The 13,155-nt window shown below is 36.9% G+C and overlaps 2 pseudogenes; both read left to right on the top strand.

Annotated features, from left to right (window-relative positions):
* The window catches only part of LOC125855373 (uncharacterized), a 6,214-nt pseudogene extending 5,666 nt beyond the window's left edge, over positions 1-548 (top strand).
* Positions 549-1,945: 1,397 nt separating this feature from the next.
* On the top strand, positions 1,946-5,823 carry LOC125855382 (uncharacterized; annotated as a pseudogene).
* Positions 5,824-13,155: the final 7,332 nt, after the last annotated feature.

A 13,155-nucleotide genomic window follows, 5' to 3' on the forward strand; every position in this document is an offset into this window, starting at 1 on the left:
GTTGAAATGGTAAATGGTCCATAGTAGTGTTTCTGGTTTTCTAGCTCTCTGTATCTTTTTGATGTTGTTGTTGAAATGGTAAATGTTCAGTAATGGTATTTCTAGTAATGTAGTTATCTGTCTCTTTTATCTTGTCGAAGAAGTTCACCGATCCATGTGGTTATTTTAGCTGTGATTTTGTTTCATCTCCTCTCACCTAGAGCCCTGTTTGAGATTAGGTTTGCTTGGAGCCCTGTCTGAGACCTCTATTAACTTTGATAGTTTCTTTTTTTTTGGTAAGTAAATTTTAATACCAAAGTGAACAATTCAAAACAAAACCATCCAGTAGGCTTGGACAAGCAACCCTAAGCTCTACCAAACATCACATTCTAGTAACTATCCCTATGCTTAAGGATATACATTAAGTTGTTGTAGTCTTCCACCTAATCTAGCATGCTGAGATCCTCTTCCATGTATATCTCGAATGATACGTCTAATAATACTCTCTTCAGATGTCTGTTTATTTTGAAAGATCTCGCAGCTACGTTCCATCCACAAGCAATAAATGATTTATAATGTAGTGTTTCTTCTAGCATTTGATCATTTGTTTAATGTATTCCTTGCCAATTTTGTATCTATGGCATATTTTTCTCTCCTGTTTATCTCTATATCTCATCAAATGAAATTTGTCAGCTTCTTCATTATTTATTCTTCAACTGTGGCTCGAGAAAAGACTATTGGAAATCTTACATTTTTCCATCACAACCTGTTTTTAAAAAATAATAATTCATTAGTTGATCAACTATAAATGAACTTAGGAATCGTGATAGCATGAAATAAACCATAGTACTACCTCTAATAAGTTAGATATCAATAGAGGATGTTCAACTATATCTCCAAATTCCGGTTCAATAGCTACTTGTTTCTCCAAAGTTACTTCCAAGTTTTGTGAACAAATATTTCCAGTTGATGCTGAGACCATTAACTGTTAAAAAAGAACACTCCATGTGCAGATTACTTGGAGGAACTGTGGGGCATTATGAAAAATTGTTAACTTGTTCCAATCTCAACCCTCCTAATCTGTGAAATGATAGCATCTCCCACGACCGTAGCCAAAAGAACAACACCAACTCATTTGAGACACTCATGTCCATGAGACAGCCTTGTTAACAACATTTTATAGTACTTTTCTGCATTTTTTTAATGGCGACTGGAGGTCTAATATTGTGGCCTCCTGCATTCAGTGTTGCACCAACAATGACCCAGTCAATAGTTATAATGAATTACCAAACAAAACGCTAAATGCCACAAAATCATCCTAGCTACCTCAGGAACCGAATCAAAGGTCGTTGTAGATGAAATTCGGCGTTCTAGAGCTAACCGCGCTAACGAAATTCCATTCTGAGCGTTTTTAATAAGAAAGCTGACCGACGGAAATTTTTTCGTAAAACTCCAAAGCCAAAATGCCTAATTACACTAAATCCAAATAAAAGCCTCAAAATCCGAACCGATTGTTACACTAGACCAAAATGACCCTTTTGAAGCTAATGGAACTGATAGAATTCTGATACGACATCCGAATCTTCGAATGTTGACTGAAGTCAACTCTTTCAAGCATTAAGCCTCCAAAACTCAAAAACTCGCACCAAACTAAACCAAACACTTAGGAAAGCATGCCATACAACCCAACACCTTATAAAAGCCATAAAGAAACTACGGGAAGGGGTAAAGTAGCAAAAGCATGCCAAAAACACAAAAATTACCTCGAGGATCATTACACTAATATTGTTCTAGTATGTGTTGAATCCAATCAATGGTCAAGGAGAATCAAAGAGCTTATAGCTTATGAAAAGATTTGAGCGATAAATTTGATATAGCAGATGTTGAACTTTTGAGAACTACAGTTGGGTTGGAAACTAACTAAGACACATTTTATTTAGCCTAATTATTTATACTATTTTGATTGTGGGACACCTTTCAACTTACGGACATACAACACAATCGAGATACCATTCTTCAAACGGCAAAAAATTTGTATCAATATCGTCGGAGTAGACACCATGACCATTTCAAGAAATTTGCTACAAAAGAAGAGTCTGCAAAACAAACCAACAGATGTTAATGAAGCTGAATGGAAATTCTTAGTAGACTACTTCAGCTCTGATGATTTTAAGGTAGTTAAAAGTGAAAAATTTTAACATTTTTTTTTTTTTTTGGTAATAACTGTGAATACTACTATTACTCCAACATGAAAAATTCAAATTTACAACCTAAAGAGCACCTCTTGTCCCAACCACCTCCAAGAAGAGGTTTAGGACTATCCAGGTCTCAATCAAAGCTATTCAAGGAAAATAAAACATAAGCTATTACCAAATACAAACAAATTCATTCTTTTGATCTAACCTATTTGCTCTCTAATTAGTCTTTCTCAATAGAATCTGATACCTTCTGTTCTGGAGAATGGCTATTTGAGCTCTCATTTCTTTCTGTATTTATACAATTGCAAAACTTGTACTCACATCTATGCTTTGAAAAATCTTTCAATTTCTTGCTTTCCATGTATGATAGATCATTGCCTCCCATATTTCCAGCAAATTTTGTATTTGCTTCCATCTCCTTTATTTCAGCCATTTCAGATCCTTCTGAACCATTTAGACCTCTGTCCAGTTTGTCAGACCATGTCGAACTGCAGTAATCCAGTCACACTCGGAGAATAGGTGTTGAGGAGTTGCTACTACCCCTACCAAACAGAGACAACACTTTGCATCCTCCACATGAATGTTCACTCGCATCATTTTAGACTTGGTAAGCAGTCTGTTCTGATTTGCTAACCATAAGATAAATCTATGTTTTGGCTGCAAATTTTTGTCCATATAAGATTTGCTTCCCACAGCCTGTGGTTTGAGCCCCTATCAGTGCATTATAGCTCCTTGTGACTGAATAAGTGCCACCTTTTGTCAACTTCTACTTGTCATTTTTGTACCAATCTGCCATCTTATAGTTTTCAGAGAGGTCAACTTCCTCCAGTACCAACTACAGTCAGTAGGAATGTGATTCCTAATATTTCTATGTTGCTTTATATACACTCCATGTACCCATTTTTACCCAGAGAATGTCTTGCTTCTCCAAAACCTGCCATAATAACTTGCCAACTAAAGCTTCATTCCAGTTTCTGCATCCCTTAACATTTAGTCCTCCGAATTTCTTTGGGAGGCACACCTTGTCCCAGGCAACCATAGGTGCCTTTCTCTGTGATCTGCACTACTTCCCCATATAAAATCTTTGCATTTTCTATCCATAGCCTTGAGTACTCTTTGAGGTAAGATAAAGACTCCACCCCAAAAGTTAAATATCAAAAAGAAAACAACATTGACTATTTGTAGTCTTCCTGCATAAGAGAACTTCCTAGCATAAGCATTACTTACACTTTTAGTAATCTTCTCCATGTGTTGATGACACTCCATCTTACCCTTTCAGTAACCTTTTATATTGTTTGTTTCCTTTTTTGACTGGTTATATACTTATATCAAAATAATTTTCTAAACTCATAATCAATGCAGAAAATGAGTGAAAGAAACAAAAATAACAAGGCAAAACAAGAAATGAATCATATTTGCAACAGAAAAACTTTTCAAGCAGTGTCTTATGAAGCGGTGAGATATATGTAAATTCTTTTGATCGATTATTGTTACGATTTCAACAATAACATAATTTCATTTGTTTTGACAGAGGGACACAACCATTGAAAAGGAGCCGAATTTTCAAAAACTTTGGGAAATAACTCACATGAAGCCAAATGGGCAATGGGTTACTAATGCTTCTGCTGAAGTGAATGTACTTTTTCTTTTACCTTTATTCATAGAATGAGTTTATTTAAATAAATATGGAGAGCTAGTATAACCTTTTTTGTAGGATAAAGTGAAAGATGTTGTTGCTTAAACTTCTAAGAAATTGAAGAGGGTACGGATGTGGATCCTATTATTAATGTTGCATTTGTGCAAATAATGGGAGAAAAATCAAAGTACATTCTTAGTCAAGGATCTGGAATTAAGTCAGCAAGTAGAATATCTAGAAATGAAATTCAAGAACAACTTCAAGCATAACAAAAGGAAGCAGAAGAAGAACGTCGTAAACGAGAGAGTGTAGAAAGCAAGCTAATGGAAGTTAAGAATCAACTTGAAGAGGAGCGAAAAAACCGAGAAGTAATGGAAGTTCGTTTAGTTCATGACCAAAAATTGTTAAAAGAGAGCATGATGGCGCTAGTATATCATTTGCAGAATCCCAAGGTATTTGTTTATAGTATACATCGCTAAATTTGTAGATACTACATTACTACTTAAATTTTTTTCACTCTCACTATACATCTTCGCCTCTTCCTCGTTCTATTCTTCTTTTATCGACATACTAAGTTATTAATTTGTACCATATTTAACAGAATGGCCTTCCTGCTTCGATTTTTAATATCATTACAACTTCAACTAATTCAAAAGAGACAAGTTCTGCAAGTCTAATGAATAACAATTGGGTAAGTAAATGTCTCATATCTATTTTTTATATTCTCAAGGGTAAAAATTTAGACTTGCATTGGCTGCTGGTAGGCGTGCTTGATATGATCCTCTGAACACGACTTCTTGGATTATTTTCCTGATTACCTTTTGGGGAACCCTTGTTATTGTGAATCAGTTTCCACCACTCTACCACTTGCAAATTACCTCTCAATCACACATACATCTTTTTAATGGAAAATGCATCCATTGCTGCAAGCTCCACCTCCCTTATGTCCGCTTCCTCCAGATACTTCTTTGCTTGAAAAATCTTCTGCACCACTTATGAAGTCTGTTTTGGCATGCATTTCCAGATAGAATTGTCCTTTATGTAATAGAAGTGACCCACTTGACCCATAACTTATCTTTTTTACAGCACAAATTTCATAGCAACTTGCATATAGCTATCTTGTTCCAATAGGCTACATCTAGGATGTTTAGTCCTCCTGCCTCTCTAGGTAAGCAAACTCTAATTACTATTATTATTACATGTTGAACTAGTGCTATTGTCGGGTATTTCTCATTGATCTCAAAACATATGTTGTTAATTTGTTCGAGCATCACATCTGGTAATTAGATGAAAATAGTATATGTTGCTGAAAATTTGTTTTTGTTTACAAGTATATGTTGCTGGTAATTAGATGAAAATAGAGATTGTTCTTTATTGTTAACATTGACTTCCTATATTATTATTGGAATAGATTTTTCCTCTCCTTGTGTCAGTTGTATCTCTATGCATATCCATCTATCATTTTAATTACAACAAAAAAACACAATATGTAATAAATATATTTTAGATATATGTTTACTTCAGGCTTATAATCTTTGTATTGATGAGCAGTTGCAGGAAGATTTACATGGAAAGCAAAACCAAGAATCAAAGATGCAAAAAGAATTGGATAACTTGAAAGATATCTTCACTTTTGAGAAGCAAAACTTAGAAATGGCTATTTATGATTGTGATAAATTCAGTTCATTGTACAATGAAAAAGATGTAGAGCTTAAGGTATTTTTTTAATGTTATTAAATTTGATTTATTAAGGGGACAATCATTCATTTTACTACTCCATTCCTTATAGGCTTCCCTATCAGAGAAGCGAAGCATAGAGATGCGGCTTCCAAAGTTGAGTTCTCAAGGTTCAAAGAAAACTATTCCGAAAGAGTTGGTTGACGCAAATAATCAGGTAAAGCTATAAAATATTATTTGGCCTTTATATTTTGTCCAGATTAGTATCCATAAAGCAGAAACTCATGTGACTTCACTAATTACAGGTCTTTGAAAAGATCCATGAAGAGTTGAAAGCTCGTTCTATGTTGCGTACTGCAGAAGACACAAAAAAGAGGCATTTGAGTGAAAAATCATCACTTGAGGCAAAAATTGTAGAGCTGGAAATGAATAAATCAAGTGAGGTATGTTGCCTAATTATCTCTTGTTTTGCATTTTCAGCTCGAAAAGTTGTGAATCTGAGTCATACTGGTATTAGAGCACTGCCTTCTTCCATCAATAGTTTATGTCAACTACGATCTCTAATAATACAAAATTGCAATGAGTTGAAAGAGTTACCAGATATTGGTAATCTTTGTCATTTGCAATTGCTTGATTGTGCATATGATTTGGCTATCTTAGATCGACTTCTTTTGATGAGATATTGTCTACATCTGATTTAGAGAGTAGTATGCCAGCAGGAAGTTGATTGTGAACAAGAAGAGTTTTGATGGATTAAAATAACTACACATAGAGAGTTCTTGTGATTTCACATTCAGCTATTATCTCTTTTTAAACTCAATCAATTTTCTTGGTCAGGTTTGATCAGAAGGGAAAAAGGGAAGTCTCCAGGAAGCTAGAAACTGTTTAAAAAGTTTATTTCACAAAATTATTCCAGGAGATTAAGATTATACGTTTTACTTCCTTTTGTTTTTTTTGACATTCTTGGGGTTGAAGGAAGTGAACAGATGATCCTTTGCCAAATCTGGAACATCTCACTCTCTCTTCTGTACATAATTTATAGTGCTTCTGATTTGGGTCATTTTCAAATGAAAAGGAGATTTATCACGAGGGTTAAAGTGTGTTTGGGTGTATTAGTGAGTGCATTCATGCGAATATCTCTGCTTTTTAGATTTATATTTGTGTATTTTATAACTTACTTTGTCAAATTATAATTATATTTATCTTTTATTTGCAGGATGAACATGCATAATTGAACCATTGCTTCAATACCAGTACTATTGGAAGATCGGACTATTCAAAAGTTATAACTAGTAGGATTAGAATATAATTAATGACTTGCTTATTATTTTTTCTTACAAGTACAAACATATGTAGAAGTATTTAGTTCTTTGGAATATCAATCTTATATTGACATTTGCAAATTTATATAATTCTTAATATAAATATTTTGAAAATTTTCTAAAAGAAAAGTGTATTATGTATATAGCAGCTATTCACAAATTGTTGCTAAAAGTGTAGAAATATTTGTATAAAATTTCTAAAAAAAACTGTGTATTTTGTATTTAGCAACAACTCACAAATTGTTGCTAAAGGTATATAATAAATATGTTTATTGCAATAAAATTTATTGTTGCTAAAAGCCTTCCCAACACATTACTAGCTAACTTTTTGTCAATTTTTTACAACAACTGATAATGTTGGTAAAAAAGTTAATTTGTGGCAACACTAAATTTTGTTGCGAAAATTTTTATGAGCCACAAATATATTAATNTTTACAACAACTGATATTGTTGGTAAAAAAGTTATTTGTGGCAACAGTAAATTTTGTTGCGAAAATTTTTATGAGCCACAAATATATTAATGTAAGGCAACAATTATTTTGGTTGCAATAAGTTAGTTTTTGGCATCAATATATTTTGTTGTTGCAAAAACTTTCCGCATCAGCGTTTATTGCAACAACTTTTATATTGTTGCCAAAAGTACTTTTTGCAACAACATCCTATATATAGCAACAAAACTAATTGTTGGGAAATGCCTTTTTTCTTGTAGTGAATTACTTGTTATTGTTGTGATGTTTATCGTCTAATTGCCACCAATGAGCTTGTTTTGGCCTCAGTAGACACTGGCATTGCAGGGTTCTTGAGCATATAGATTGATTCTTATACCGAGCCTATGGGCTGGGTAGATCGAGCCTCGGGCCGGGTAGACTGAGCCTTCAGGCCGGGTAGACTAAGCCTACGGACCGGTTAGACCGTGCCTACGGGTCGGGTAGACCGTGTCTACAGGCCGGGTAGGCCGTGCCTACGGACCCAGTATGTTGTACCTACGAGGCAATATATATGTATTGTACCACAGAGCCTCAGATTCGTATTTATTCATCGCACACGTACGAAGAACCATATATTTATTATATCACAGATCCTTAGATTTGCGTTGATTCATGGCACGTGTAAATTCAGAATGTTTAGATCATATTATCATTGGGATCCAGGCAAGGGGGCTAATATGGGTGCTTAGTGATTGATTGTGTTCCTTAGGACTTATAGTGATTGTGTGCTTTTTGTACCTGCCGGGCTTATGAGGGCCTGGTCAGGTTATTGCTTTTTATGTGTTTATATTATCTTATTGTAGGGAGATAAGGTATTGTCCTTGTGTTTCACCCCTACCATTTTCATATAGTACTTATACTTCAGTTTCAAGTTTCAGTTTGCCTTGTCGATTATTTTGTACTGACGCCCCCTTGTCGGGGGGCGCAGCATTCATGCCTGCAGGTCCTGAGCAACATCAGACAGACCTCCTGAGTAGCACAACCACCTATCTAGTTGAGTAGTTGACTCCTTTTTTTCAAGGGGTTTCCAGAGTCCTAGAGATTTTCTTATTTTGTGGTTTATAGTTTTTGGGTAGGTGGGGGCCCTGTCCCGTCCACATGTTATATTCATAGAGGCTTGCAAACTAGTGTGTTGGGTTGTTAGTCACGTTATTGGTGATGATGGCCTTGATTTCTAGTCGGCGAATGTTTAATAGTTTCTTGGCATATTGTTTATATATGTTCATGTTTTCAGTTCCTATATCAAGATTATGGTGGCTTTAATGACCGACATAGCGTTTATGCTTTCCTAGATAACTTGGTGGCCTTGACTGCCCAAACAGGCTTTTATGCTAGCTGGGTATGGCTTTAGATAGATTGTTGGGAGTAGCAGTTTTCTTTGTAGAACTGTTGATAGGGACCTTGCTGGCCGATGGCTTATTTTTAAGCCGAGATATACTTGTTTGTTTTCTTAGTTGTCTGTGGCTACCTGATTAACGTTTCAAGTACACCTCATCCGATTCTAGGTATAAACGATCGTTAAATACTATAAAACTCAACAAAGAGTTGGGGTCAAACCCATGGGGAGTGGTACGTGTCTAAATTCAATTATGAAGTTATAAAGTGATCTATTCAGTTATAGGAATAGAATTTATCGAAAATATGCAAATAAATCTAAGGGTATGACAACGAATGTCAGATGGGGGTTTGGATTGTTAACTATTAGTTACGACACAGGCAAAATAGAGGAGATAACAATATAGAGAAGAATTCTCGGGATGTGATCGATTATAAGCAAATTTCACATTACGGGTAATTGAAATCACTAACAAATAGCTAAATATGAGTGGGTAGGCTAGACTATAAGTGAGATAGATTTCTCTCGAACAACTATCACGATTCAAGTGATTTCTTTCGAACATCAACAAGCTTAGCAAATATGAACAACTCACACCTTAATTCATCTACTCTCTTGATCTAGACAGGTAGAATCGAGATTAGGATTTACTCTTTCGAGCTAAACTCATATCAACCCAATAACAACAATCATCAATTGAAAGCTTTGATTCTAAAACCTCTTTTTCAAGCAAGCCCAGAATTTTAAGTTCGAATTGCATTTGCAACTACAATTATTAGATTAAAACACAACTATCAATTAAACCCACTTCAATTAAGTATTTAAATCAGTAATTAACAATACCCATAAGCTAATTCAGCCCATAATCACATGATCACACCCAAAGAATTGGGGTTTTAGCTAAACATCATAAAACGGTAAAAACAATTACCAACTTGATTGGCCATCAGCTGGGTAAGAGTCTCCAAGCCTTTACAATGCTCCAAAACGGTTAAATTCAAAAACCCAATTCCAAATCCTCAAAATTAAGCTTAGAAATCCTCAAAGTCTACAATAAGAACTTAAAAACTAAGGGAAAACTCTAACTATAAAACTTGGAATTTAGAACTCAGTGATTCCACACTCAAAATTCCTTTTAAATTTCAATTTATAGTTTCCCACTTTTTTGCCTGATAGTCAAGTCGCGAAATAAGTCACGCCTCACCGAGTGGTTTGGCGATCTGCCCATTTCTCCCTACCATCGCCATTTTGAATTGGTCATCAGCCTTCGAGGTCCTGTAACTTTGGGCGATCCAACTTGTTGTCGCGGAGTGGATCAGTGATTCGCCGACTGCCCATTTCTGTCGCCACTTGATTTTTCCCTAGGGTAGGCACGCTGGAACTTTGGGCGAGCTAAAGAGCCACTCGGTGGTGCATCGAGTGGTCTTGGCGATCACCAGGATCGCTTTTCTTCACTTCTTCAGCTTTTTAGTTCCTTTTTGTCTGGTAATGTCCTTGCCTTGCTCCTTAGCCTCCATAACTACAAATCAACACTTTAACATCAGCTTAGAGCATAAAATAGGCATTTGAGGACACTAATACTATCAAATCAAAGCCCTAAATGAGTTGAAATCTCGGACTCATCACTGCCATGGGCCGTTAGCAAGTGGTTCACCAGGGTCAGCTCAGGCCTAAGTTTTGGCATTAGGTGCCAATTGCGCCCCTTGAGTTTGGGGCGTGACACTATCCTTGGAATATGATATTTATTATATGTTGTGACCTTATTCAATTGTTTATAGTCACTGCACATTTGGAGGGAACCATCCTTCTTTTGAACAAACAACACTGGAGCACCCTGTAGAGAGATACGCGGTGTAATAAAACCCTTATCAAACAAATCCTTCAATTTATCCCTTAAATCCTTAGTTCTACCAAATCCATACGATAAGGAGTAATAGAAATAGGATGCATATCTGGGAGAAGGTCACTACCGAAGTCAGATTTGTTTGGAAGAATACTAGGAAGATCATCAGGAAACAATTCTAGAAACGTATTCACAATCGAAAGTGACTCAATAGTAAAGGTTTTGGAGTTTGTATCATTAACCTGAACTAGATGATAAATGCAACCCTTAGAAATCATTTTCTTAGACTTTAGTCAAGATATGAACTGACCCTTAAGAGCATAATTTCTCCCTTCCAATGACATGATAGGTTCATTTGGAACATTGAAGGTGACCAATCAGGTCCTACAATCTATGGAAGAATAACATGTTTGAAGTCAATCCATCCCAAGAATAATATCAAAATCTAACATATCAAGCTCCACAACATCAACATAAGTGACTTTATGAGAAAAGGAAATAGGACAATTTCTATGAACTCTTCTAGTCATAATAGAATCACTAATGGGAGTAAAGACATGAAAGGGATTACAAAGGATTTTGGGTCTACATCAAATTTCATGGAAACACAAAGAGTAAAAAGTGACAGTGTAGCACTGGAGTGATTCAATTGATGTAGGAAGAACCCTGGACCAATACATGGATCACTCCATGTATAGCCAAAAATGGACCGCCCCTCATTAGGTGGAGTCCACTTGAGTGTACTACTTTGCAAAGATATGCCGACTTGCTCAATTGGTGAACTTGAGAATGTCGAGTTATTGTTGTTCATATTGTCTGAAATCCATTTTCAACCCTCGCGAATCGCAAATACGAGAGCTGCTACTGAGTACTGAGTGAATGGGCGAAAGGAGATTGGAGAGAAATCTGTTCCACCTTCATCGCATATAAATGGCATAGCGAACTCAAGAGCTTTGTCAGAGACTAGCTACTTTTCAACCGATATAGTTAGGTCATAGTTAGGTCGCAGTCCTATCAGGGGGCCGTATACACGTTTGCAACCTTTTCATCGGCGATAACAATTTCGTCACCGAGAATGGCTTTTTGAAAACCTTTTCCCTCTATATACTTTATATACTTTCTCAACCGCACACTAGCATACTAGCATATGGTGAGTTAGTTTACATGCAGGCGTCAAACCATTTAGCCGGGTTGGGGGTTGGTGAAGTCGGTATTCGCGAAGGAAGAATGCTCTTCATCTCCCCTCACCGTAATTATCTCTGGAAGTCGCCCCTACAACCCCTTGACTCCTGAGGGCTACGTTCGAACGAAACGAGAGTAAGGTTTTCTCCATGAGAGAACAAACTGACTACTTGGACAGGGGTGCCTAGTTAACGGAGTTCGCGAGGAAGCGACTTTTGTTAGTGAAGTGAGGCCTCACACATCAAACCATATCTTTATCTCACTGAACTAAGTGAGGTATAGACCGATTATACCACAGCTTGTGTTGTGGCGAGACGAACGGACAAAGCCAGAGGCTCCCTTGCTTNATACTTTATATACTTTCTCAGCCGCACACTAGCATACTAGCATATGGTGAGTTAGTTTAAATGCAGGCGTCAAACCATTTAGCCGGGTTGGGGGTTGGTGAAGTCGGTATTCGCGAAGGAAGAATGCTCTTCATCTCCCCTCGCCGTAATTATCTCTGGAAGTCGCCCCTACAACCCCTTGACTCCTGCGGGCTACGTTCGAACGAAACGAGAGTAAGGCTTTCTCCACGAGAGAACAAACTAACTACATGGACAGGGGTGCCTAGTTAACGGAGTTCGCAAGGAAGCGACTTTTGTTAGTGAAGTGAGGCCTCACACATCAAACCATATCTTTATCTTACTGAACTGAGTGAGGTATAGACCGATTATACCACAGCTTGTGTTGTGGCGAGACGAACGGACGAAGCCAGAGGCTCCTTTGCTTGCTTTTGCTTACCGAACAAAAAGGATTATTAAACCTATTAATTATTAATGGACTATAGCGAACCATAAGGAAGACCCTCGTAGTCTCCCTTTGACTTGCTAGGAAACTGAGATCACACTCTTTCCTACTCCAGACAAGTAGTACGGGATACGGACTATAACTCAAGCCTACTGCTCCATACAGAGTCAGGATTCAGGGATTTCAAACACTCTAATGGACTATAACAGCTGAGTAGTACAAGTACAATAGCCTTGAGTGACTCTTGGCTGCCTTCAGTGATAGACGCAATTACTTGGACGATTATATTCCTACGAATAGAGACCGCAGAGGAAGGCGTTGTCACGAGACCCACCCTCCGGGATAGAAAAAGAAAAAAATCCTAAGTGGCTTCTTGTTTGGGGTATTTGAACCGTATTCTTGTTCGGATGCTTGAATCAAACTCATCTGTTTATTTACGTCAAACTTTGACCATCGTTTCCAACGGAAATTGATTGAATACATGATCATGAGCCATTCCCACCGACCCATCATGAGGTCACATCTCATGAGTCTATCGTGCCAAAACTACTAATGCTAAGAATGCTTCGCCCTGACTAGCTAGTCTGGGAAGGTAGGTAAGTAAGAGGCGGATCTAGGGCTTCTTCGACTTCTTATTCATAGTTGAGATACTCCCGACCTCCACCAGCAAGCAGCTTATATACGTTTACTAAAAGACTGACTTTC

Source organism: Solanum stenotomum, chromosome 1, assembly GCF_019186545.1.
Source record: "Solanum stenotomum isolate F172 chromosome 1, ASM1918654v1, whole genome shotgun sequence".
Lineage (NCBI taxonomy): Eukaryota > Viridiplantae > Streptophyta > Magnoliopsida > Solanales > Solanaceae > Solanum > Solanum stenotomum.